General features: G+C 49.6%; 1 protein-coding gene across 3 annotated transcripts in view; it reads right to left on the bottom strand.

The window, feature by feature from the left end:
- Window positions 1-26497, bottom strand: part of LOC144100948 (uncharacterized) — a 69503-nt gene that overhangs the window by 13732 nt on the left and 29274 nt on the right. The window contains exon 1 of one of the 3 annotated variants that reach the window (XM_077633876.1): window positions 6556-7000. The exons of 1 other annotated variant lie outside the window; for it this stretch is intronic. The gene's annotated coding sequence lies outside the window, so the exon portion shown is untranslated. Of the gene's footprint in view, window positions 1-848; window positions 986-6555; window positions 7001-26497 lie in introns of those variants that run through there. One more of the 3 variants, XM_077633877.1, reaches the window with a different exon arrangement.

Raw genomic sequence — 26497 nt, 5'->3', positions numbered from 1 at the left:
CTAGGAATCAACGTTTCACGTATTTCACGTTGCGTCTATAAATGAACAGTGTCGGTGCACGCTTCAGTACGGCAGTCGGGAATGGAAACCAGGTTCGAACCCGACCGCGGCGGCTGCGTTTTTATGGAGGAAAAACGCTAAGGCGCCCGTGTGCTGTGCGATGTCAGTGCACGTTAAAGATCCCCAGGTGGTCGAAATTATTCCGGAGCCCTCCACTACGGCACCCCTTTCTTCCTCTCTTCTTTCACTCCCTCCTTTATTCCTTCCCTTACGGCGCGGTTCAGGTGTCCAACGATATATGAGACAGATACTGCGCCAATTCGTTTCTACAAAAGCCAATTATTATTATTATTATTATTATTATTATTATTATTATTATTATTATTATTATTATTATTATTATTATTAATGGCTACTGAGAAATGTCTGACCTACACCGACGGCTTTGCAGCAGTCGTTTTTACCAGTGATAACTTGGTAGGAGAAACATGGCGTGCGAAAAGCTCAAACTGCCACCAAGGTGTTTTTGTGCTCTTAAAGTGTGCGCTTAAATGTCATTCACGGTCTTCATATAACCGCCGGCCCAGTCGCGCTAGCTCGAATTGGAAAACTAAGTCTGTCTAAACTCGGCTTAGAGCTCACTGTCCCCCGACTCCGTGTACAAATCTGCCCAATTACGAACATTCCGCATTGAATACTACGTTCAATCAACGAAGGACCAATCGCGCGATTTCTGCAACTTCCGGTTGCGACAGAACAATTTACCCCTGCAATGGATCGGATATAGCGAAGGGTATACATTAAGTATACTCGCTGCCGGCAGTACAAACATGCGCTTTTCTGCTTACCGCTTACATCGGTGTCAGGCCCGGAGACACGTAGAAGAACGTGTAATCAAACGTCCTCCTCAGCACGACAGACCTTGCGAGGTGAGCACCGGTACGGCGAACAGCGCACTGACCGCCATAGGCCCCGAGCGAAACCAGATATGTATTCGGCATCCAAATCAATACACACGCATGCACGCACGCACGCACGCACGCACAGGGGACTTCGTGCGCGAGCACGCGCGGAAGCAATTATAGCCTAGCCGCAATCACACCCTCTCCCCTTCCGGCGCCATTGTCTCAGAAAACTTCCGCCTTGGCACGTATGCGTCGGTCGGTCGCGGCGGCGCGGTTTGTAACGTGTGTGTGTGTGCTTCACCCGCGTGGCCTCGCCCACTTCTCTTTCGCTTTCCTCCTCACCACGTGACCGTCTCGACCAATCGGAGGGCGGCCCGCGTATGACTGAGTCGTCGGGGGCGTGTGACGCGATAAGGCCGCAAGAACGTGCAGTCGACATTCGCGAGAAGTGCTTCCTGCACCCGCGTCGCCATATTGCCCGCTATATATACGTGGAATGATCTTGATCACGTGACAAGCAAGCACGTAGCAAGTGGGCGTTGCACGTGCTCCGCAATAGTCCAAGGCGACATGTTGTGACCTCTTCCGACTCGAGCACAACTTAATGCGAATGAAATCAGTGGACATGCCCAAGATTATTCGACGAGAATTTTAAATATTGAAAAATTCTAAGGTACTGTTAAGGGAATATTAAGGTAATGGTTTATAATTCCGATGTGTAGCAAAACCTTTCTTTTCAACCTTTTCCATAGCTCGCATGCAGCAGTTAAGACCGCCATAGAAAGCCAATGGGGAACGCTTTTAACGATACCAAAAAAAAAAATGCAAGCCTGTCGAATGAAGATCTGCGGATATATTGATTGTTGTATATCGGAATCTTACAATACTGTTAAGCCTAGCTATAACGAACTTGAAGTAGTCCGGCGATTACTTCGTTATAGCCCGTGTTGACTGAGCTTCCGAGGGGAATCGTCATTCCTTCGCTATATCCATTATTTCGTTATAAACCTCTTCACTATAACCAGGTTCGACTGTATAAGAAAAAATTGCGTTCATGAACTGTTTCCCGTTCAAAAATGCTTTTGTACAGAATTGTTGACTATGCTATACTACGCAAAACAGCGGCAGATTAACGGGAAATTATTTCTTTACCTGTGTTCGTACGTAGGAAAAAAAAAAGGGAGACTAAGTGCTTTCCCCGCAGAAAAAGTTTTTCGCTTAGAGGAGCCGGCACCTCCGACCCTGAGTCACTCTAACTACTGTAAACTAGTATAACTCGACAACAGCGAGAGAAACGCTACTCTCTCAGATGTTGCTGCCGTGAGGCGGCGTTCGCAGCTGGCGATTGCGTCCGTAAAGCCGCTGTCCCTTCTAAAAAAAGGCACGCCAACATTACGCGATGAATGAAACCGGCTCGGCGTATACGAAGGTCGAAGAAACCGGCGTTTCGTAATAGCGGGCCGGGTCACGCTTGTCTCACGAGTTTCAACGCTGTCGAGTTTGACGCTACCGAAAGCGCGGCGTCGTTTGGAAAGTTTAATATTAAACGGCTGGCGTCAAAACAAGCGCAATCGCGGATCAGAATTACGTCACTCGTTCTGACGCGCTAAAGCTGTTCCTGATTGGTCAGAAACGGACCAATCGCGGGAGCAGTTGGGCGCGCGTAGAACCGACACAACTTCCGGCTTGCCGGTATTTGCGCTCGAAGCACTACCAACGTATGAACACCAGTATTCCTTTTCTGGGTCTGTGTATAGTGTTTTATCTATAAAGCTCTTGCGCATTCCTCTTCTTATAAATTCAGTACAATCTGACTAAAACTCGCCTAATTCGAACTTTTGGAAGTGTGAACATTTTAATTCAAATAAATTCTCGGCCTCCTTCAAGTTAGAATCATTCGAGTTTCGACACAGTAAGACGAAGCCCAAAGAGACAGGCTGAAGATATAAAGCTAGATAATTGGTTTTGGGGGGGAAAGGAAATGGCGCAGTATCTGTCTCATATATCGTTGGACACCTGAACCGCGCCGTAAGGGAAGGGTAAAGGAGGGAGTGAAAGAAGAAAGGAAGAGAGAGGTGCCGTAGTGGAGGGCTCCGGAACAATTTCGACCACCTGGGGATCTTTAACGTGCACTGACATCGCACAGCACACGGCCGCCGCGGTCGGGTTCGAATATAAAGCTGGATAGAGATAGGTTTTTCGACAGTGCAACTATTCTACCCCCGAAGAACAAATTTCCTCTCCGATTCTATTCCACCCATATCGGTATCGGCGTCGTGCAGCCGATCCCGCAGGTGGTAGCAGCGGCTTCTCCACACTCGAGCCCGTGAGTAAGCCCGGTAAAGGAGACAGAATTAAACAGGTGGCAAGCAGAAATAGAACCTGCGTGCTATAATGACCCAGCTCCACAGCTTTCCACGGCACTGCTCGCCTGTACTAAGGGTAGCGGGTGGCGCTGGTGTATTTGGACACCCCAGGGCCGGTGCCCGCCCCTTCCATAGCGGCGCCAGGAATACCAATGCGCGAAACAATTGCGCGGGAGCCGCTGATTAGGTATGCTGGTCCATGCGGCCCCACAGGTGGCCCCGGTGTGAAAGCGCTGAAGGCAGAAGGCGCCACTTGTCTTCTGTTGGGTGGAGGGGGGTCACGTGGATATATAGCTATCTGCCTCTCAACGAAGCGCGTGAGGGAATGCCAGACAGGGCGAAGAAAGCGTCGAGAAAATACAATAGCACGGGGCGTGGCGCGGGCGAGCGATTTGGAAACAGGCGACATTTTTTTTTTTTTTGCGGTCGTGGCTTGTAGAGCTGGATTTTAAAAACTTTGTCGTGCCCATGGGTGTCGTTCCGTGACACCGTAGCAACGACAAAAATAGAGCAAAAGAATGACTGTGAGGCACTGATATGCCTCGGTTACATGAATGCGACAGAAGTCGACTCCTGTCAACTTCTTGAGGGAAAGAGCAGGTTTTTGAGAAGGAAAGGTTTGACTCGTCTTCTACTCACTGTCTCGACGTTTCTGCACTTTCCCTCAGAAAGTGGACTGGAGTCGACTTCTGTCGCATTCATGTAAACGCGCCTATTGGTTGCAGGCAACATCGATGTCGAAGTTTCAGAACACATGTCGCACAACGCTGGCTAACAATCGATTGCCTGTCCTCTGTTAAGCTTATGTGTAAGCGGCCCTTCCTTACAAATGTGAGGTAAGGTAACTGTAAGCAACACAACCCTAGAATGATTCATACGGTTCAACTAGCCCGAACTCGAGCAGTGCCAGGCACACCCACGCTGTCCCATCATGCCTCGCAGTCGCCGCGTAGAAACAGCAATTACCGTCGGCCCACCCAAACCGTCCGCGAACGCATCAGCGGGTGCTCCACAAGTTCGCTGCTTGTTTCCTGATAAGAAAGAGAGGCGAGGGAGTACAGAGGAACTTTCAGTTCAGAATTTTGAAAGTCGCCGTACAGGTTCAGGTGCTCGTGCGAACGTGTTGAAATTCGATTCAAAGGCGCCCGTGTGCTGTGCGATGTCAGTGCACGTTAAAGATCCCCAGGTGGCCGAAATTATTCCGGAGCCCTCCACTACGGACCTATTCGTTCCTATCTTCTTTCACTCCCTCCTTTATCCCTTCCCTTACGGCGCGGTTCAGGTGTCCAACGATATATGAGACAGATACTGCGCCATTTCCATTCCACCAAAAACCAATTATTATTATTATTATTATTATTATTATTATTATTATTATTATTATTATTATTATTATTATTATTATTATTATTATTATTAGCGCCTTCTTTCGGACACACCGGAAGGGGTTCAGCGAGTGTTGTGTGACGAGTAGTGGCTGGATGCATGAGTCATGCCCTCCTCCCCCCACCCCCGCCCCTCCCAGCACATGGTGTATGCACAAGTGCGACAGGAGGGGGAGACGGGGCAGGGGGTATGACAAGAATTCAGAGGAGTTACTGCCCCCCCTTGGGGTGTCCCCGGTCACGGCGGAAGAATCGCGTGTCCCCGGTTTTGACGGGAAAATAATAGGCGTACAGACGGGGGGAGCTCTCCGCGAGCGGAACACTTCTTTGCGGGCCGCAACAACACAAGACCGCCAAACCGGGGAGCATGGCACGGAAGGGGGACAGGAAGACCTTAGGGCGGGCGCACCGTGCCCACAAAGAGAGCGCGGCGGCAATGGATACGGAGAGCGTGGCGTATGCGTTTAAGTATTGTACGTATATTTTTGTCCGTGTACATCCAGGGGAACCAGCCCAGGCATAGGCACGGGAAAGTCGTCGAGTGCAGGGTCCCACCGGTCGACCTTGGGGTTCGCGTGTGTCATCTTAAGTAGGAGAAAGTTAACGTAAGCAAAATATCCAAAGCACGCTCACGTTACTACTACGAAAGTTCCCCGTCAAACCAGCTGCAACACCTGAAGAATAGGCGTGAAAAGGACCTACTTTTATCCATCTATTACTATCAGTGCTGGATCGCTTTATGGTTTCAGTTCTGTCGTGTCTGCAGCGGGGTGGAAAACGAAAGGTATAGTTGAAATTCATTTTTCGCCATTTTACTTATCTCACTGGCAGTGCTCAAGAAAAAAGACGAGAGTCAGTAAGAAGAGAAAACAGAAGAGAAGGCACGCTATGACAAATCGACAGAACATACCACTCGCGCTTTCTGCAGCAGTTGGACTTTAGTAAAGCCTCGCATCAATGTAAGTGATACCTGTGTTACACGGGCGTTTTCAACGACAGTTCAGTCAACAGCCAGTTGAGGATTTCTGCTGCCGTTGAACTCAACTGGAATCGCCAGCTGTTACACGAGCACTTCGCGTTCAGTTCAGTTAGCACTCTTAACCACATGACCTCGCGTCTAGAGCGAACTGAAAACACGAAAAAAGCAGTGTATGCATTTTTTTTTTCTTCTTGAAAATGATCGTGGTGTATATATTCTTTCCTATAGTGACAATTCTTTTTGTGTATTTTCTGCTTTGGGGTAGAAATTTGCGCGTGCCGAAGCACACTGAGCCAAGACAATCCAGTAAGGGGGGAAGTTTATGGTCCGTAGGTCACCGTCTTGTCAGTTGACCGTTCAACTGGGATCCCCGATCTCAGTCGAACTCAACTGCCGTTGAGATTTCAGCGGCAGTTAGCACTGCCGTGTAACACCGCTAACTGCCGTTCGGTTCAACTGAGAGTAAACTGAACTGCCGTTGAAAACGCCCGTGTAGGATATAAGAGACAACGTAATAACCATAACTGTGAGACAACGGGTTTTGTGAAGATCATCACTGATAAGATCCTGCCTCGAGCGTCAAGGACCCATGTGTCCTCCAAGAACTTAGCGGCAGGCCTCAGCCACTGTTCCTCAAGTCACCAGTTACCGAATATCAGATCAAACTCAGAGCATGAGATGTGCAGGCGCCCTCTAGAATGCCCTTCTCTGCCACAGCCTTGTCTAAACCTGTCTAAACAGCAGTTCGTTTAAATGCCGCAAGGGGCGCTAAGCTCTGAGTTTGGGACCAATCACAGAGCCTGGCCAGTCACTTTCGCACTTCGTACATGATCAAGAATTTCACGTCGCGTTATAAAGCATAACTGGCGTTGGTCTAAAAAGAGAAAGTTGAGAAGCCTCTCGGCTTTTGAATCACTTACAAAGTAGTCGGCAAAGAACGAATCCAGCAGTCTGCACTGAACTGCAGCCTTCGACACGTCGCAGTCCACCCGAAGCAGACGAGACACCAACAGGGGCCGAGTAGCAGACGACGCGCTCAGCCCAAACGTAGAGAATCTCGCACTCTCTCACGCTCTACAGAAGCGCGAAACTATTTCGTCCTTCTCGGCCTTTTTTTTTTCTTTTTTTTTTCTCAACCTTTCCTCTAAAGTAGGCAGGAGGGTGGGAGCGTGGAAAGCGGGGAGTCCAGTTTCGGTGAAAAAGTAGAGGGAAAAAAATCTAAATAATAAACTGCCTGGCACAAAAAAAAAAGCCGAGAGAAACAGAAAGTCACGACAGCACGCGCTGACCATATGCCTATACAACACCCAACAGACGACACCACTCTCCTCAAGCAACTGGTGTAGGCGTTTCCAGCCCGCGAATGGCGGTGTAAGGCGGTGGAACTGCAAATGAATTTGCCTCTCACTCTACCCTCGCCTGCAACACTCTTTCTCCCTTGGAATATTTCTCAAAACTAGAAGGGGAGGAGCTACGAAGGCTGTACGACACGCGAGCAAAAAATATCAAGAACAAAAAGACGAGACGCTGAAGCGCCCAGCAAAGTTCAAGACAGACACGAAAATAACACAAACAAAACTCATCGCGCCCTCCGAGGAAGAAACCCCGTGACCCAAATCTCGCCCCGCGCAGACATCCGCTTTGAGAAGCGATTATGCCACACGGTCGCTGCACGCTGCCTAGCTAGCCAGGCATCCAACCGGCGGTACTATATTCAACGGGGGCCCCCGTTCGGTTGGGGGAAGGCGCTTGCAACGGTCGGAGAGAGGCGGTGGCGCGAAAAATGACCGCCTTTTGTTTCTTTATGCGACGCATAGATGGCGCTTCTCGGCTCATCGATGCGAGGGAAAAGAAATAATGGAGTGAATGGCCGCTCGTTCGCTGGGCTTCATCGCGTCGGGTAGGATGCAGCGGTGAGGTACAGGGAGGGAACGGACGCTGCTTCGAAGGCAAGGAAGAAATAAACAGAACGAAAACAGCCACGCGCTACGAGCCGCCTCCTCCTCCTAGTTCGACAAGAAGAAAAGCCGGGCGCGCGCGAGGCTCGTGGTGTGGTGTGTGTGGCTTTGATAAACGAACGGAGCCGCCGCGCCGTCTAAGCATTTCCGAGAAGCGGGTCGTTTTAATTGAGGCTTCCTCCCTTCTCGGGTCGACAACTGTTGCTACCCCCCCCCCCCCCTTCCCCCTTGCGGTTGATCTTGCTGCTGCTGCTGCTTCTTGACTCGCATGCCTTCTGAATTCAGCCGGCTGCGCCACATCCTCGATTAAACGATCCCCGCCCGCAGGCGGATCGGAAGTGGCTAGACCGCGGGGACTCGGGGGAGGCTCGCACTACGCACGCGATATCTGGGTTAATGCGAACATGGAACACGTTTAATCACGCGATTGCGGCAAAAACTTGGACCTTCCAAACCAGGCCGCCGTTGTTGCGTGTGGCGCTCAGGTTGTCGGGAGTTGGTGGGGAGGTTTTGCGCCCACCTGCGAGCGACAGGCAAGGTGAACGCGAGTCTGCGCTGGAGTTGCATCTAATGACCATTGTGTTTCTTCAATCATTCCTCACAGGTAGCGCTACAGTCTACAGTGTTCGTAAATTTCGCCCTCCACTACGGCATTTCTTACTTCTTTCACTCCTACCGAAGAGCGAGACAGCTATTCCTTTCCTCAAAAACCATCATTTCTTTTTTTTTTTTTTCAGAAACACGATGTACACGCCGCGGTGGCTCGACACAACCGGAGGGCGGCGCCCAAGAGCCATGCTTACTGGGTGGAAAAGGCGCGAAAACAACCAGCAAAGCTATTTGACAGCGCCGGACCAGTTTGTTCCTCGTCATCTCTACATCGTCATCGTCATCGCCACATAATTTTGAACGTGGTCTAACTTGTATATTCTCTAGAATTTGCCCGGCTTTATACCTGCGGGGAAACCACCACCTGTGAACTCGAACCACAACCCTTCTAGAAGCTTCTAGAAGTAGTCCGTGCACTCTGAAGGCGAATATACGCCTATATGGAAGTGAAAAGGAAGTAAGCTGTCGTCTAGCTCACTCCCTTTTATATAAGTGAGTGCGCTAGAGTATACTGCTTACTTCGTTCATGTCCAACTTTCTCGGGCAAAAATTTAAAAAATAAGAAAATTGGAAGACACCGTTATGAAAATATTGAAGGTAATGGTTTATTATTCCAATGTGCAGCAAAATCTTTCTTTTAAAAAGTTTCCATTGATCACGTCGAACAGTTAAGACTGCCATAGAAAACCATTGGGGAACGCTTTTGACCATAGCAAAAACGTGAATGGAAAAAATGTGTAAGACTGCCGTCGGGTGATCTGCGGATATATTGATTGCTATGGTGAAATCTTGCACTATATGAAAAAAATGCGTTCGTAAACGGTTTCCCATTCAAAGTGTTCTTGTGCAGAATTGCTAGGTGTTATTGTTTAGAGTGTGGTGCCTCGTGACAACTTCCACTGCGATCCATGAAGTGGTCTGAGGTGTGTTTTTGCCAACATTCTGGAACTTGGAAAATTAAAACAAAGTAATAATACTAAACTCGAAAGTTGTCCTTTAAACATACTGTGCACGGAAATTTCCGCACATAACCGTATCTGACGCATTCGGCCCCCATCGGCACCCCGTCGGGGTCGAACCCACCACTTCGCAGTCCTTGCAAGGGGCTTCGTAACTGGCATTACATTATAGGCGGCACCTCTTCTCCGTCCATTCAAAACCTGCCCATAAATCAGCCCCTGGTAGACTACGGCTGTGTTTTTTCCCAGCGTCGGCGCTTTCTCGAAGAGTGCGCGCGTGCGCCTTGTCCCACTTGCGTATACTTAGTGCCAAGCCGCAACCCGCGTGTACTGTACGTGACAACTTGCGCCGAGGTCCCCGGGCCGCGATCCGTCGAGCGCGAATTCCGTGTGGCAACTGCGGAATCTACTGGCGAGCCAGATGCCTATAGGGACACGTTTTAGGGCCCGCCTACTCAGTCGGGCGTGCCTCGATGCCTTCGACGAAGTCTATACAGTGCGGTTATCTGCATATCATCGCTGAGAAGCACCTCTAAGGTCTCGTATCATTGCTGGGTCATTGCGGCGATATATGCCACAAAGGCTCGTATTCTGAATGTGCGTCGCTCTCTCGGAGCACGTTAGTTGCGTGGCAGCTCCTGCTGGTTCTAAACTGAAGACAGTCGGCACTAGCTTCTTCTCTAAGGCTTTACTATAAATTGTGAGCATTTACAGTGCAGATTTGGTTAAAATATTCACTTTTGCACTAGTGTCTGTCTGTCTGTTGTTGCCAGGAAGAAAGAAAAGCAAAGTGCACAGGCCTGCTCACTGGCTCAAGCAGAGCCACAATCGCTGCCACGTGTAGATAGTAGGAGAGTTGAAAGATGGGATAGAAAGACAGGATAGTAAAAACGCGCTAAAGACAAGGCCGATCCCGGAGGCAGTGCAATACCGGGCCAACCGGTGGCGGGAGTGGAGCATCCTTCAAACTCTCCGCCACATTTCCAAAAATAAGTCCAATTGGACCCGTAACAGATACTCTACGGGGTCCGGACATTCTTTGCACTAGAGGTATTGATGCAATGGCAAGTGCACCTGCAGCCGTCCTGACCTCCACAAGTTGAAGCAACTCCAACTAACCTGCCCTGATTACATTTGGCGCTTTTGGCATACGGGACCTGGAGCTATTTACGCACGCGCACACAATAGAAATCAAACAATAAAAAGTAAAAATGATAACGCCGCTCGCGACCTTATCATTTAGACTTTCATACTGTGTGATTGATTGTTTGCCTGCATTTGCAAATAGTGTACATATATCTCTAACCCTGCCCTCTATCGCAATCGTCATTATCTGTGTTTTCTTATCTGTCTTCTCCCCGTTCCTTTTGCGTCCGCCGGCCGCAGCTCGGGTGCTTAAGATAGTAGATAGCAATTGACGCGGTCGTCAGCCTCTTTACCGTCTTTAGTAGAGCACAACGTTGGGCCGGTCGGTGTAGCGACATATTCATATTCCTTTTGAAGCGAAAAGCTTCACTACGCTAATCAACGCCGCGCTTCGCGCGAGCCGGCGTATGTCGGAGCACGAGTGACGTCACGCACGGCGCAGTTTCTCTCTCTCGCGCGCTCCCTAGTCACTAGTGCGCATGCGCCACTAGTAGCACCGAGCCACAGGTGTTCCGCCGCTGCGCAGCGCCGCGCCTTTCCTCAAAATCCAACTTTCAATTTTTAGTTTTCTCTTTCCTCTTTCCCTCCCTCCTTTATCCCTCCCTTTAATATTAATTGGTTTTTGGGGGAAAGGAAATGGCGCGGTATCTGTCTCATATATCGTTGGACACCTGAACCGCGCCGTAAGGGAAGGGATAAAGGAGGGAGTGAAAGAAGAAAAGAAGAGAGAGGTGCCGTAGTGGAGGGCTCCGGAATAATTTCGACCACCTGGGGATCTTTAACGTGCACTGACATCGCACAGCACACGGGCGCCTTGCCGTTTTTCCTCCATAAAAACGCAGCCGCCTTTACGGCGCGATTCGGGTGTCCACCGAGATGTGTGAGGCGGTTACTGTGCCATTTCATTTCCTCAAAAGCCAAACAAAACAAGTGAGCCAACGGCGTTCATAGAGTTCACTGGCGTTGACAACTTAGCAAAGACCGTTCAATTTCAGGAAAGGAAAGGCGCACAACCGGTTCCGTGGGCCACTGGAGACCTCAATCTCGCTTTCGCTTGGTATATCCTGGATTAGCTGGGCTAATCCACATTAATTTTATCTTATTAATCAACCACCACTACTACTACGTCTTTCGTTAAAAACAGGACCGCTCTTATTGCCACTGTACACTGTAAACAGAAGAGCAAAAAGCGTTAGCTGCGGTCTAGCGCGCACCCTTCTACAGAAGCGGTAGAGGACCGCTAACTCCCCCCCCCCCTTTTTTTTCCCATATAGGAACATTACTATTAAGTGTGATACAGTGGAAGTTGAGCCTAATAAATAAACCCAGCGCGCGTAACAGCCGGCGCGCTTACTCAAGCTTCCAGGGGAAACGTGCAGCGGATAGACCCCCTCCCATCTCTTAACACTTTGCATCCTGCGCGCCACATCCACCCCACAGGTTCCCGCGAGAAAGCAACAAAGCCGAGCGAGGCGCCATTGTGTCCTGTTCCGCCGACCGTGACCTTTCGTGCCGAGAAAAAAATGCCGCCTATGCGTCACTGGACGGATATGCACACGCCGCCTCGGCTTCTCACGCCAACCCCGCCGGCGCCCCCTGGCGCTGTTCGTGAGAAAAGAAAAGAATAGCAACTCCGGAATGCGGCGGACGCTTTCTCGCGCACTGAGCGCCTTTGTGTAGGCATTTCTAGCCTGGGCCTTGTAAGAACACCCGCCGCCCCGTCCACAGCGGAATGCTGCGTCTACGTTTCAATTAACGATCCCTTTTGTTCAGCTTTGGTCTTTTTTTTTTTAGTTTTTGAGGAAAGGAAATTTCGCAGTAACTACTTTCTCACATACCTCGGTGGACACCGGAACCGCGACATAAGGGAACGGAGTGAAAGAATAAAGAGACAAAGAGGTGCTGTAGTGGAGGGCTCCGGAATAATTTCGACCACCTGGGGATCTTTATCGTGCACTGACATCGCACAGCACACGGGCGCCTTTTGCGTTTCGCCTCCATGGAAACGCAGCCGCCGCGGTCGGGTTGGAACCCGGGAACTTCGGCTCGGTAGCCGAGCGCCCTAACCACTGAGCCACCGCGACTTCTATGCACAAAACACATTGTAAAACCTGTTGTAAATACTAGCAGCTGGAGAAAGAGGATGGACGGAGTTGTCAAGAAAGAAAACGTGCAGTAACTGTTGTTGCGTCAGGGTAACAACTGACTCGTTGTGCGAGGCGCGCCCTGAGGGCCGCAATGAACTGAGTGAAAAGGGGGCTCACTACAAGCTGCTTGTAGTGAGCCGCCAGTGATAACGGCGGCAGTGGTTTGTGCGCCATGGATGTCGAGTGTGCCTTGACAAATACTCCAGCAAGCCGCGTCGTTTCCGTTGGGAGTTAGGGGCACAACTTCGCACAACAGTGAAAGATCTCCGAGCACATCTTGCGCGTTGTGTTTCCAGGCACGGTCTCGGGTGTGGGGCGGTGGGTCCAACCCACCGCTACGTTCGGAGCCTAAATACCCTGTAGGCGGACATGCATTCAAGCAGAGAGTAATGGAGTAGCCTCGAAGACCTATGCCAGTTATACGTTCTACGAGTAGTTGTACTTGCGCTGTGCCGGCATCGCAGGCTATTGGAGTACCTGGAGACGTAAAACAAGACCGGACCTGAACAGTGGCGGAGGTCCTGTTTAGTGAAGGTGCGGTTAGTTTGTTGACATTCTATTTGTGCCTTTGCTTGTCCCGTTCCAATCTTAGCTCATACACGTTGTTTGCTAAGCTCGCAAGTGCGTCAGACGCACTGAAAACGGATACCCGCACGTCATTCGTTTGAATGCCAAACACTGATTATGGCAGCCGTCATGTTGACAGTGACCATGACCTCCCGAACGAAGCAATAAAGACAGTCTGAGCTACTCTGATGGACGAGCGGAGGCGGTCTTTAGGCTATATCCGTACGCGCCTGATTCCGGTACATACCGGATTGGGGACCCCTTTTCCTTCTGACGTAATTATTGCGTGCGTGCGTGCGTGCGTGCATGCGTGCGTGTCGTTATTCAATACTAGGCGTAGCAACAGGACGGCACAGATAAACAAAACTTTGAATGGATACAGCGAGCGCGTATGCGACTCGTGTGGTCAAGCGAAAAGGCTTGGCTAAAAACGAGTTTCCTCGTTTTATTTATTTATTTATTTTTTTGGAACTGTCTGCTCGCGACTCGCTGCAGACTATGCCAGCCGTGTCCGCTTCCCATAAACGGACGTGCGAAAACCTCTTTCGTCTGTTCCTTGTTTTTTTTTTTTTTCAGATGGTCGTCTGCAGTTTTTTGTTTTGCAGACGACGCCTACATTGACGGGCGTGACCAGACATTTGCGAGCGGAGTTCAAATAAAGAACAAACAAGTAAGATTTGGAAGACGAAGATTGTTCTCTTGTTTTTTTTGCGCTACGGTGGAGAAGCGTGGTAAAGAACAAGATTTCCCGCTTACAGCGCGACCTGCAGGCCGACCGCGTTTTTTTTTTTCCCAAACGGATTTACCTGGTCGCTTCGAGGGCAGGAGTATATATTTGTGGTGCCGGACTTGCTTCGCGTAGCATGACGTCATCACTCGGAGAGTGTGCGTCTTTCGATCTAAAAATAGTCACGACTACACATTCCGCCGACGCCGCCCACGCAATAATGAGTGCGTGGACGAGCGGTTCTTTAAGCGCTCAGCTTGCAGAACCAGTCTTCAAAAATCCTGCCATCTCGCGTGACTTGTTTTTCGGTACTTAGGAGGCCTATTACACCCGCTTCCAAATCAGCAAATATACGGAAATGTCACAGTTTTATCTCCTTATTGACCGGCAGTTCATCGTTGAGCCTACAGGTGCCGCGACAATTCGTGACGCTTCATAATCTGTGCTGTACATAAGCATCACCTTCATGAGACGAGATGGGTTCACTTGCAGGATAAAAGCCTCACAATATACTCATCTTCTGAGCTTACTACTATCGACGGTCCGTAGTTACTTTTTTTTCTCTCTTGAAACCCACTCTGAAGCCCTAGTAGTAATGGGCACTATACCATAATCCACCACCTATCATCACTGTTTGCGCATACTTGTCCAGGTCGTGTTGGTTCTTACTTTGAGAGCGAGAGCTCTACTTCTCGGCGTACAACTTCCGGTTTCGATGTGGATGAGACAATGACCTTCAATGCCTCACAAGGTCAAACCAAACCTAACTGCGTAGTGGTATGGCCCAAGCTATGGTAGTATGACAACGTGATCATTTGACTTTGACCACTGACCTTTGATTTTGACCGTTGACATTTGATTTGAGACACTGGAGACCATGCTTAACAGAGCTTTCGCTCGTATAACTGGGTTCAGGCCATGTTGAACCCTAGCCATTTTTTTTTTTAAATTTCAGCTCAAATATCATCTACCTTGCAAAAAAAAAAAACTATTTTGTTCTTGCTTGCATTTTCTCATTTTTTTTTCCCCCCAGTTGCCACGAGGTTTGCTGAATGTTTCGCAACCAACTGCTTTTTTATTACAGACCTGCGCGTCGTCTGCTACCGCGCGACGGAGCGGCGGGGTTTTTCGTCTGCTCTGTGGTCCCGTTTGGAGCGCGTGTCGTCTGCTATCGGACCCGCGAATCTGTACCGGGCGTCACACGCACGTGGAACGGTTTTTCTGGCTCGTTGCGTTCGTTATTTATTTTATTTTCAAAATGCCTATACCTTCTTCCTCCGTTCTTTCCTTATCTACCGTTTTTCAAAAAGTAGGAGACAGATTCCAGCGCTTTAATTAACTGCCGCACGCACCGCGGAGGCTGCGGAGACGTTTTTGGAACACGCGTCACGAACTGAGCACTCGTCTGCACTGCGCACGCGGCTTCTTTTGAGGTTGGCTGGCTGAAAAATGGCCACCAGGTCTGCGCAGTCGTGAGATTGGCGCTTGCCGAGCCGACGCCGTTGTAAGCGAAGAGCAGCGCAACGGCGTGTTTGTAGCTGCTGCGCGTACCGATTTCGACCGTGGTGAAGTCGAATTCTTTTCTTTTGTCGCCGCCGTTGAAAGCTAAACAGGTGACGCGTTGGCACCTGACACAGAAGAATCCTGAACGTCGAGTGCTCACGGAGAGTAATATTTTTTTTCTCTGTTGGTTTTATTGACTGAAAACGCATCAATGACAGCATGGTATTGGTCGTAGTATTCATATTTGTTTTTTTATAATATGACGATATCATATTATGGCACTGACTCATCAAATACGCCAATGGAGAGTACTAAATCGCGATCGATGCAAACCCATGTCCAACATTCTTGGACAAAAGTTTTGAATATTGGAAAACTGTAAGGCACTGTTATGTAACTAGTGAAGTTGAATTATTGAAATATTAAAAAATAATGAAATATGGAAATATCGAAATAGTGAAATATTTAAGACTGCTATAAGAAACCAATGGGGAACGCTTTCGACGATAGGAAAAACGTTAATAGCAAAAAAATGCAATCCTGTGGAAGGGAGATCTACGGATATATTGATCGTTATAGTGAAATATTACAATATATGAAAAAAATTGCGTTCATAAGCCCTTTCCCGTTCAAAAACGATTTTGTCCAGAATTGTCGGATATGATTTAACTGCGTGGCTTTGTGAACAGCGCGCACGCAGTGAAAACTGGAGCATACGTACATTTAAATGCCACGGGGTCGGGGCTCTTTATTTATTTTGAATTCTTTTCAACAAGCCTCACCACAGTAAAACAATAAAACAAACACAGTATGCGCGTTCAGTACAGTATACACTTAAAGGGAACACCTAATCCGCAATAATTCGCTACAGTTGCAACATTTATTTTCGTTTAACGCGAAAAGTGGACGGTCTCACGTGCCAGTCACAACGCCCATCGATGGAAAACAGTGTGCACGGCTCCACGTCCTAATCAAGTACAAAAAAAAAACGCTGGGTTGCTATGATAAGGTGTTCCCTTTAAACGTGCACAGTAGTGTACACAGCGCAGTGCTATTCCGCAGGCACGCACGCCGAAACTGCGCGGGGGCCTTCCTGGTGTTTGAACACGCGCGAGGAAAGACAGTCTCAACTGTTCCTTCTGGTTCGGGGAAAATCCAGGAAGCGGCCGTGGAAATACCCTCGGTCTCTCGTCTCAGGCCAACGCGTGCTTGGGGTTTGTCCGAACAGCCTGTTGTGTGTATATGGGTATAGGCGCATACCGACGGCGAGCCAGCGACGAGAGAGTGAAGGGCACCCGTCTTGGACCGGAGACAACTAATTCCGCTTGTTTACGTCGAGGACGAGCGTCTTGGCTTTATCGACGCCCGCTTGCATCGCTACAGGCCTTTCCGACGTCGCCATATTGCCGGCTGGGCTGTCGCGCGCTCCTGGCGCTAGCTTTATGCAAGTGCTCGCAGCAGTGCAAAGAGCGGCTGTTCCCACATCTGCATGTACCCGACCTTTCCATCGTGTACCGCGCGCTGTCACTTCAATACGTAACCACATCCATTCGCCCACTTGTTTGTACCGCTTTAGATGGAGGCGAAACGCAAAGGCGCCCGTGTGCTGTGCGATGTCAGTTAAAATAACAATAATTGGTTTTTGGGGAAAGGAAATGGCGCAGTATCTGTCTCACATATCGGCGGACACCTGAACCGCGCCGTAAGGGAAGGGATAAAGGAGGGAGTGAAAAAAATAAAGGAACAGAGAGGGGCCGTAGTGGAGGGCTCCGGAATAATTTCGACCACCTGGGGATCTTTAACGTGCACTGACATCGCACAGCACAGGGGCGCCTTAGCGTTTTGCCTCCATAAAAACGCAGCCGCCGCGATCGGGTTCGGACGCGGGTACTCCGGATCAGTAGCCGAGCGCTCTAACCACTGAGCCACCGCGGCGGGTTCAGTTAAAATGAAAATTGGTTTTGGGAGAAAGGAAATGGCGCAGTATCGGCGGACACCTGAACCGCGCCGTAAGGGAAGGGATAAAGGAGGGAGTGAAACAAGAAAGGAAGAAAGAGATGGCGTAGTGGAGGGCTCCGGAATAATATCGACCAGATGGGGAGCTTTAACGTGCCCTGACATCGCACAGCACACGGGCGCCTTTTGCGCTTCAATTGAGGCGAAACGGCAAGGCGCCCGTGTGCTGTGCGATGTCAGTGCACGCTAAAGATCCCCAGGTGGTCGAAATTATTCCGGAGCCCTCCACTACGGCACCTCTTCCTTTCTTCTTTCACTCCCTCATTTATCCGTTCCCTTACGGTGCAGTTCGGTTGTCCACTGAGATATGTGAGTCAGATACTGCGGCATTTCCTTTCCCCAAAAACCAATTTTCAAGTTTTCAATGTTGACCGAACTATAACAATAATAATAATTGGTTTTTGGGGGAAAGCAAATGGCGCAGTATCTGTCTCATATATCGTTGGACACCTGAACCGCGCCGTAAGGGAAGGAATAAAGGAGGGAGTGAAAGAAGAAAGGAATAGGTGCCGTAGTGGAGGGCTCCGGAGTAATTTCGACCACCTGGGGATCTTTAACGTGCACCGAGATCGCACAGCACACGGGCGCCTTAGCGTTTTTCCTTCATAAAAAAGCAGCCGCCGCGGTCGGGTTCGAACCCGGGTACTCCGAATCAGTAGTCGAGCGCCCTATCCACTGAGCCACCACGGCGGGTAATTGACCGAACTTCCAAGGGGAATTTAATTCTTTCGTTATATCCATTATTTCGTTATAAGCCGTTTCGTTATAACGAGGTACCACTGTATATATTTCTGTAACAGCCAAGACTGAGCCTTCCTCAGGATCCCGCTAGCCTGGTGTTTCACGACGTTGCTCAGCCTTAGCTAAGACCGCTTGGTTCATCGCACCTCATGCACGTCTGGCCAGCTTGGCGTCCCTCTAATGAAGAAAAAAAAAGGGGGGGGGGGGGGCGAAGAAAAAAAAAGGACAAGCCATTGGCCTTCAAGCACCGTATACAGTATATGTACAGAGCGGCCACGGCGCCGTTAGGACAATGGGAACGGCACCGCCGCACGGTTCTGCGGGCGAGCTGCCACATACGCAAGGCACTTGCAAGAAAGGAACCATAAAAAGGAACACACGACAAAGCTAATGGTGGCAGCTGTGCTCTCAGAGACGAAAGAACGACCAGCTGGAGAAAGCAGTGTGGGAAGCATGGATGCGACGAGCGAATGCGGTCTGGTGGTGACCGGTTTTCCTTTCGACCAAAAACATGGCCGTCCAGTATACCATCATTGTGATATACTGCGTGCCATACACATGCGGAATCGTGCCGTGCGTGTGCGCGTTATAAATAGATAGAATGTGTGGACAACAAAAGAGCAGATCCGCGGATGTTTCATTCGTTCGTTTGGGAACAAGACTGTGGTGGAGATGCTGTTTTGAAGTGAAAGTTTCACTGGGCTATCTGCGGCGCGTTTGGCGCACGCCGGAGTTTGACCTTCAGCCGAGCCACATGTGTTCCGGTGCGCGCCGTCGCCGCCGCCGGGCGCAGTTCGGTTGCCCACCGATGTATATGTGGTAGTTACTGCGCCATTTCCTTTCCTCAAAACCAGTTTTCAAAACCAGAAAGCGAAGGAAATGCGCAGACCCGCTGCGGTTGCTCAGTGGCTACAGCGTTCGGCTACTGATCCGGTGTTCCCGGGTTCGAACGCAACCACGGCGGCTGCGTTTTTATGGAGGAAAAACGCTAAGGCGCCCGTGTGCTGTGCGATGTCAGTGCACGATAAAGGTCTCCAGGCGGTAGAAATTTTTCCGGAGCCCTCCACTACGGCACCTATTCTTCCTTTCTTCTTTCACTTCCTCCTTTATCCCTTCCCTTACGGCACGATTCAGATGTCCAACGACGTATGAGACAGATACTGCGCCATTTCCTTTCCCCAGAAACCAATTATTATTTTAAGGAAATGCGCACAACAGGCCTCTGGAAAAGTGGACACCTCAGCCGCGCTTTAAACTACGTGGCTGTAGTGACAGATGTGCGCTGCATGCGTTGGCATTCACAACGTTAGAAAATTTGAATGTTGGTTGTTGCGGAAAGGAAATGGCGGAATATCTGTCACACATCTCGGCGGACACCTGAACCGCGCCGTAAACGAAGCTGGGGCTCTTAAACGTGCACTGACATCGCACAGTAGCAGAAATGCGGCACTGAAGCTATAGACCGTCGTCGTTCACTGTGCTATTGCCGTTGGCGTTGACAAAGTTCTAGACTCCGATGATTTTGAGGAAAGGAACTTTGCGCGTAACTGGCTCCCTGGGACAGTGGACGCCTCAATCGCGCTTTGAGTTACTTAGCGGTGGTGAGAAAGAGAGAAATGTGGGCTGCATGCATTAGCGCTCACAACGTTGTGGCAGACTCGCGGCACCACAGCAATAGGCCGCAGCGTTCATTGGGTGGCCAACCTCTCGCGATCAACCATTTTAACTGCCATCTGCCATGCCAGGGTGGGCGCACTGCCTATCCAGTGTGCAGAACGCACTCAACGTTACAAACGCCAAGCCGCGTCTAGTTGCCCGATACACCCCAGCTTTCGCTCTCTAACGAGGTTTAGCAGTAATTGACGCGCGCAGCATTATTTTTTTTTAATCCTAGGTTCATCAGCTGGAGAGCGCTGGAGAATTGTACCCACAACCTTCCTTCGGTGTGGAGTATGTATAATAATAATAATTGGTTTTGGGGAGAAAGGAAATGGCGCAGTATATGTCTCATATATCGGCGGACACTTATGGTGGGTTTGGTTTATGGGCGTTCAGCGTCCCAGACACAGGCCATGAGGGACACCGTAGCGAGGGGCTTCAGAAATTTCGACCACCCGGGGCAATCGAGGCACGAATTTCGCCTACATCGAAATTCGACCGCCGCGATCGGGATCGAACCCGCGTCTTTCGGGTCAGCAGCCGAGCGCCATAACCACTGCGCCACCGTGGCGGCCAGTATGCATGCATGCATGCATGCATCCTTGCTGCAAACTGTGCAGAACGAACTCTGTTGTGTATTACAGTTGTGTTTTTGTAAAACAAAAATATTTTTTTTTTTAAATTTGAACTAAAAGACCTGTGCGCACAGTGCAGTATAACGTAAATAGCTTGAATCTTGGAATTTCTAATTCGGATTTATGGAGGGCTTGTAACGATAGCACAATGAATACCAGACCGCCCATTTGTGCCCTGTAAAAGAACGTGCCGCCGAGAGAAGGAACTCATCGGCTCCATCATTAGTCGGCCGTATGTTTGCAGCGTTCTGACATGCCGTAGTTGCATGCTATAACCTCCTCGTGATTTACAGGCGACCCATTATAATGGCTTACTGAACAAGCCTGGTTCAGCCAACGACTGAAAAAAACGGTATACTTGCTCTATTTGCTGACCTCAAGACATCCGCTCCGCTGTCGCGTTTAAAAGCCTCCTCTCATTGCTAATTGCATCCAAGTATTTCTGCTGTAAGCGTTCCATATATTTTTAGTGATCGAAATCTACTCCTGGTAGGATAGGATAGGAAAACAGAAAGAGGGTAGTCAGAGGGCTACCCGCCTAGACGACGGCCAAAAGGTCTTGACTCTCGGCGGCGGCTTCGGCCAGTCGGACGAGTTGTAGATGAGTCGCCAGGTCGGAGCTCAGTAGTAAGGTCTCCTGTCTGTCTGTTGTCAGGAAGAAAGAAAAGGAAAGTGCACAGGCGTGCTCACTGGCTCAAGCCGAGCCACAATCGCTACCACGTGCAGATAGCAGGAGAGTTGAAAGATGGGATAGAAAGACAGGATAGTAAAGACGCGCTAAAGACAAGGCCGATCCCGGAGGCAGTGCAATACCGGGCCAACTGGTGGCGGGAGTGAAGCAACCTTCAAAACCTCCGCCTCATTTCCAAAAATAAGTCCATTGGACCCGTAACAGATACTCTACGGGGTCCGGACATTCGCCGCTGAATTCTAGTAAGGTCTCCCATTGGTATTTCGTCTGTATACCTCGACCCTCCCGGAGGGCATGAGGACATTCCCATAGTATGTGGTCCAAGGTGGCCCTCAGTTCGCAGTTTGCGCATTTCTCTAAAAATTGCCGTGGGTACATAAGACTCCAGAGGGCCGGGTTTGGAAAAGGTGTAAGTTTGTAACTGGTGCCAGTTGATGGCTTGGCATCTGGTCAAGGATCTACCCGCTGGAGGAAGTCATGCTCGTTGCAAACGACAGTGCTGTGTAATTTCTCTGTATGCCACCGTGCGGTCCCTGTCTCTGAAGACCACCTCGCTCGGGTCCGGCCGGAAGGAAAAGCCTGGGGCGAACTCGTGGGCCGTCTCATTACCAGGCAGGGATGCATGTGCTGGTGTCCAGACTAGAGTAATTTTCCGTTCTATTACACGACGGCTTAGATTTGTATTCGTTAGAGGGGAGACCCGGCCCCTGCTGAAATTTAGTATGGCAACTTTGGAGTCACTGATGATGTACCTCGCTTTTGTGCCTGCACACGCCAGTGCTATGCTAGCTGCCTCTGCAGTCTCTGGGTTACCCGAGAGTACTTCGGCAGCATACCCTGCCCCTAAAATGTATTGCGCTATAGTCGGGTGCAACTCAAGAACTAAGCGGCTTTTACCCGTCAATGGACTCCCTTCCAGCCAACGGCGTCGGCCGATTCTCGTAACCCTGCTAGCGTGACAATGCAGGGAGGGACTATCTCCTTTCACCTGCACCGCAGCGGTGGCCTAGTGGTCTCAGCATCCACCCCGCATGCCCCTTACAAAAATTGTCTATAGACAGTCTATAGACTTCTTATAGACTGTATTGCCTTCCTATAGATACTTATTTTTGTCTATTCATAGTCTATACGCTGTCTATAGACAAATGTCTACTAAAAGTATATGGCCATAAAGCTATAGATTGTCTATAGACTGTCTATGAGATTTTTATTGCCTATAGCCTGTCCTCGGGTTTGTCTACAGAGAGTCTATAGACTTTATAGACAGAAGTATACGGAAGGTCTATAGACTGTCTAAATAAATTTTTGTAAGGGGCGGGAGGTGCGCGGCTCGATCCCCAGTGCCGCCGGGTACCCATGGGTGATACAATGGGTACAGGCTTTACCCTGGTCTGGTGCTCGGCTTATGTGGGGTAACATGCTTGGGAAATGGGTCTTTGACCCTACCTTTAGTAGGAGAAATTACCTTGTGCCATGGCGCTCTTTGGCCACGGGATGCCCTTACGCCATAAAATTCCATCATCCATCTTTCACCTGCCACTCCCTGCGTTGTCCCACCAGCAGGGTCATAGGAATCGGCCGACGCCATTGCCTGGAAGGGGTGTTTTGTCGGGGAAAAGCCGCTTAGTTCTTGAGTTGTATCCGACTATAGAGGCCAGCTTACTGCCCTTTAACTCCATATAGGCTTATGAGAGAGAGAGAGAGAAAGTCACTGCGCGTTTCTTCCCCACGCAATGTGCCCCGAGTAAGCCCTGGAGCGGCCATCTCCGCAAAACACCTTCATTTTCTTTCCGGATTGGCACCAGGGGGCGCGGCTCACACGCCTCTCGAAATGCGTGCCATAAAAGACAAGCACGCTGCCGCGCACAGCAGCCGTCGTTAACAATGGAGGGAGCATTAGGCCGCCCACTCGGCGGGAAACTCCGCGGCCTGGGATGCTAATAGGGCACACGGCTGCCTAGATAGCGCACACACGTGCGGTCAGCGTACCGACTTCACGCTGGGCGTTGCCTGCGCATGCGCTGTTTTGCTCGGCGGAGTTGGCGCGAAATACCCGTGCATTCCATTAAAGGAATGAGGAGGGAGGTCGTGTACGAAGGTGGGCAGTATGAAAAAGGATGCAGACAGCAGTCTGTGGCGGGGTTAGACAGTGGAACAGCAAGAACAGCGCTGTTCCTGTGCCCAGAGTGATTAGGACGAAGTGCGCGAGGCCGCGTTGTGAATACCTAGCCCCTTCGTTTCACGTGGTAACACTTTCTCGTTTCCCATGCAGACGACGCGTGCAGTAAAAGGAAAGACAGGAGAAACTTCTGCAACGAACTGCAGTTTCGTCTCCAATTCTGAGCTGGCCAGGAGTATCAGGACACCTCACCCGGAGTTGTGAGGTGCTGCACACTGAAAGCTGCAAATGCGGCCTTCATTGATGACTTGATAGCAGAATCTCAAGGTCACCCCATATAAAATTGGTCTATAGACAGTCTATAGACTCTATTGCCTTCATATATGTATTTCGTTTTGTCTACTCATTGTCTACAGACTAATGTATACTAAAACTGTATGGCCATAAATCTGTAGATTGTCTATTGACTGTATATAACCTTTGTATTGCCTAGACTGTTCTCTAGGATTTTTCTATAGAAAGTATATAGAATTTATAGACAGAAGTCTATGGACAGTCTGTAGACTGTCTAAAGCAATTTTTGTAAGGGATGACGGCTTTTTATGAATCAACCTAACCTTTCTCTTTTTTTCTATCTCGCGTCTAGGGTGCAGACGATCCTGTCTCCACTTCGGCGTCTGCTAAACTAGAATGCTCCCGTTTAGCCCGCTTTCGTGTGAACCTGTACTATACTAGAGCAAAACGACAAAGAGAAAACCTTGATGAGAATGTAAAAGCCCGCTGCAACCTTTGTTGTTGCTTTTCATCCACCGAGAGTAAAGTAGGTTGCCCGCGTGCGAAGCGAAATCATTACCATTTTATTCTTTTTTTTGTAGGTCAAAGCAGTTGCGCGCTGTTTTCCCTAGTTTCTATTCCCCCTTTCACACGGTTCCCGCCACGACTTCGGGCGAACAAAGGCCTGAAGTGTAAAATAAAAAGCAGAAGAAGGCTTCGGGCAAAAACACGGGAAAGGCCACAGGATGATGTAGTATACACCAGCTTCGCGCAGATGTTCGCGCAACCGCGTTTCAAAGTTCGCACGCTTTAGAGCCTCGCTAGTACCACGAGCTCATTTTCAGCAGTCATCAACGCGCGTGTGAACGTCTTGCAGACGATTTTCACGCCTCGCGTACGACTCCGCGTAGTCAAGAAGCTTTCGTGCGTCGTCTGCTGCGCAAGCCGTTTTATCTGTTGCAGCTGTCGCTTGCTCGAGAGGTCGTCTGCGCTTAACTCAAAACTGTGTCGTCTGCCCTCCAGGCACCCCTCGTCTGCATACATTTCTAGCTACCGTCTTTTGTCAGCCGCCTCTCTGCCCTAATTATTAGTCCCTTCAACACGTCTATAGACTTTCTTTGTGCGTCAAATCGGCCGTGAACCCATGCAGCCTGCATGAGTCCAAAACAGAAAGAAAAAAATAGGCTGGTTCAATGCACCGTTTATTGCTCGCCAGCAAGCGCAAAGACGGGCCGCAGAAGGCAAGAGGCTAAACAGAAGCAAGGGACACGGTCAAGGAGATAGCATCCTTCTTCGAAAAGTCTTTAAAAAAGTAAATGAAGAAACGTACAGCCAAACGAGAACGTCGCGAAACGCTGACCGTGCCCTAGTTTCGGCGAGGGTGATGACCACATATACGCTGTCCTGGAACGAAGATAACAAACGCATTAGAGACGCTTCAAGCTGCCGCGAATTCGCTTCTTTTTAAGAGCCGGGCAGCGTTGACGTTAATGGCGCTTTTCGGGCGGCCCGACGCGTTATTTTCTTTGAGCAAGCGATTCTCCGGTTCGACCCTGCCCGAACGCTCTGCGGTGGGGCGCGGGAGAGAAGCCGGCGGTACCAATTGTTACGCAAATCCAGTTGGCGGTTAACGAGCTCTGTGGAGATTTATGCGTGCAATGCGTGCGCGAATGGTGTAGGACGCCAGGTTAATTAACCCGGCCACCTCGAAAGCTAATAGATGCCGCCTCTTTATCCAGTTGCGCCTGAAAAGCGAAGAAGAAAAAATTCAACTTCTTTCGTCCTTTTTTTGTTCTGTTGTTCCCTTTCCTAATTCCCTGAAGCCCCCTTTACGTTGGCTGGTGCTGAAGGAAGCTGCACGTAAATACCTACGTGAGCGTGTGGTATTGAATTTTAAAAGCGCATTAAGAAGTATGCCGCTCAATCATTGCTGGCAGTTCGGGCCGTAGGAATTTTCTGTAATGCTCTAGCAAGTAGTAAAGAAGAAAAAAACATTTAATCTGTCAAGAAACGCTCCATACTACTGGTGTGGTTGTGATAAGCTACGCTCTTACTCTGACGCTTTGATTCATTTCGTCTAAAGACTTGATTAATCGGTTCGTTGCCTGCAGTGCACAGTGAAAAATAAGCGCCCGTGGAATGTCTGATCTTCGACACGATGTATAAGCAACGTCTCACCCCCCCCCCCCCCCCCCCCCCCAATTCCACTGACCATTGCGCGGGGAGTCCAGCAATGAGGTGAATTTGTGACGACAGTGCAAGCGCTGTCTTGCGCAAACCTTTTGTGTCCCATCTTCAAAATGGTTGCAGTAACACTGTAAAGCCTTTGATGGGAAAAATTTTTCGCTGGCATTTCGCAGCACGGCATTTGTCCGAATGCTAACACACGTTTTTCCAATACGATAAAAAAAAAAGACAGTGAGCTGCGCGCATATGGGAAAACCTTGTCGGTAAAACCCCGGACCATCCGTCCACCATAAGGCTATCCGCAGATCCTTGTCTGTGTGTGGGTGGGAGGGTTTCGAAATTGCAGCGCCCTCTGTTTTCCCTCGCTTTCGTCTGCATACGGCTAAAATACCGTCTGCTCGTTTTCCATCTGCTCGGGGTTAAAACGTTGTCTGCTTATGTTTTCTTCCGTCTGCTCTGGGTTAATACGTCCCCAGTTCGTCTTTTTCACCCGTCTGTTCCGGGCTGCCTTTGATTTCATCTGCGCGTGGTAAAAATGTCGTCTGCTGCTGCCTGACAACTTTGTCGGGATTGATGGCGCGAAAATAAGTTTGTGTGTGACCACACATAGCAGTTCGTCAGGCCTACTTTCGCATTGCCCAAGAACGCACAGTATGAGCCGGAATTTCCCAATAAGGATAAACAATTTAATAAAACAATCGACGTTTAAAACTTATCCTGAACTTCTACCGAAATCCAAAGATGGCCAGGTGTTGGTCCGCTAAGATATTTTCTTTCTTTTAGCTTGAGTAGAACTGGAAACCTTCATTTGCAGTGAACTTGTCCTTTATGTGAGGCGTCAGCTGACCGCACATACTTTATCCGCCCGGAAGCGGGCTGTCATATCTGAAATAACCGGCTAATGATATCCGTATCGTTTCCTTTG

This window comes from Amblyomma americanum, chromosome 8 (genome assembly GCF_052857255.1).
Source record: "Amblyomma americanum isolate KBUSLIRL-KWMA chromosome 8, ASM5285725v1, whole genome shotgun sequence".
NCBI classification, from domain to species: Eukaryota; Metazoa; Arthropoda; class Arachnida; order Ixodida; family Ixodidae; genus Amblyomma; species Amblyomma americanum.
The sequence above is the reverse complement of the archived record's forward strand: the minus strand, read 5'-3'. Positions and strand labels throughout refer to the sequence as shown.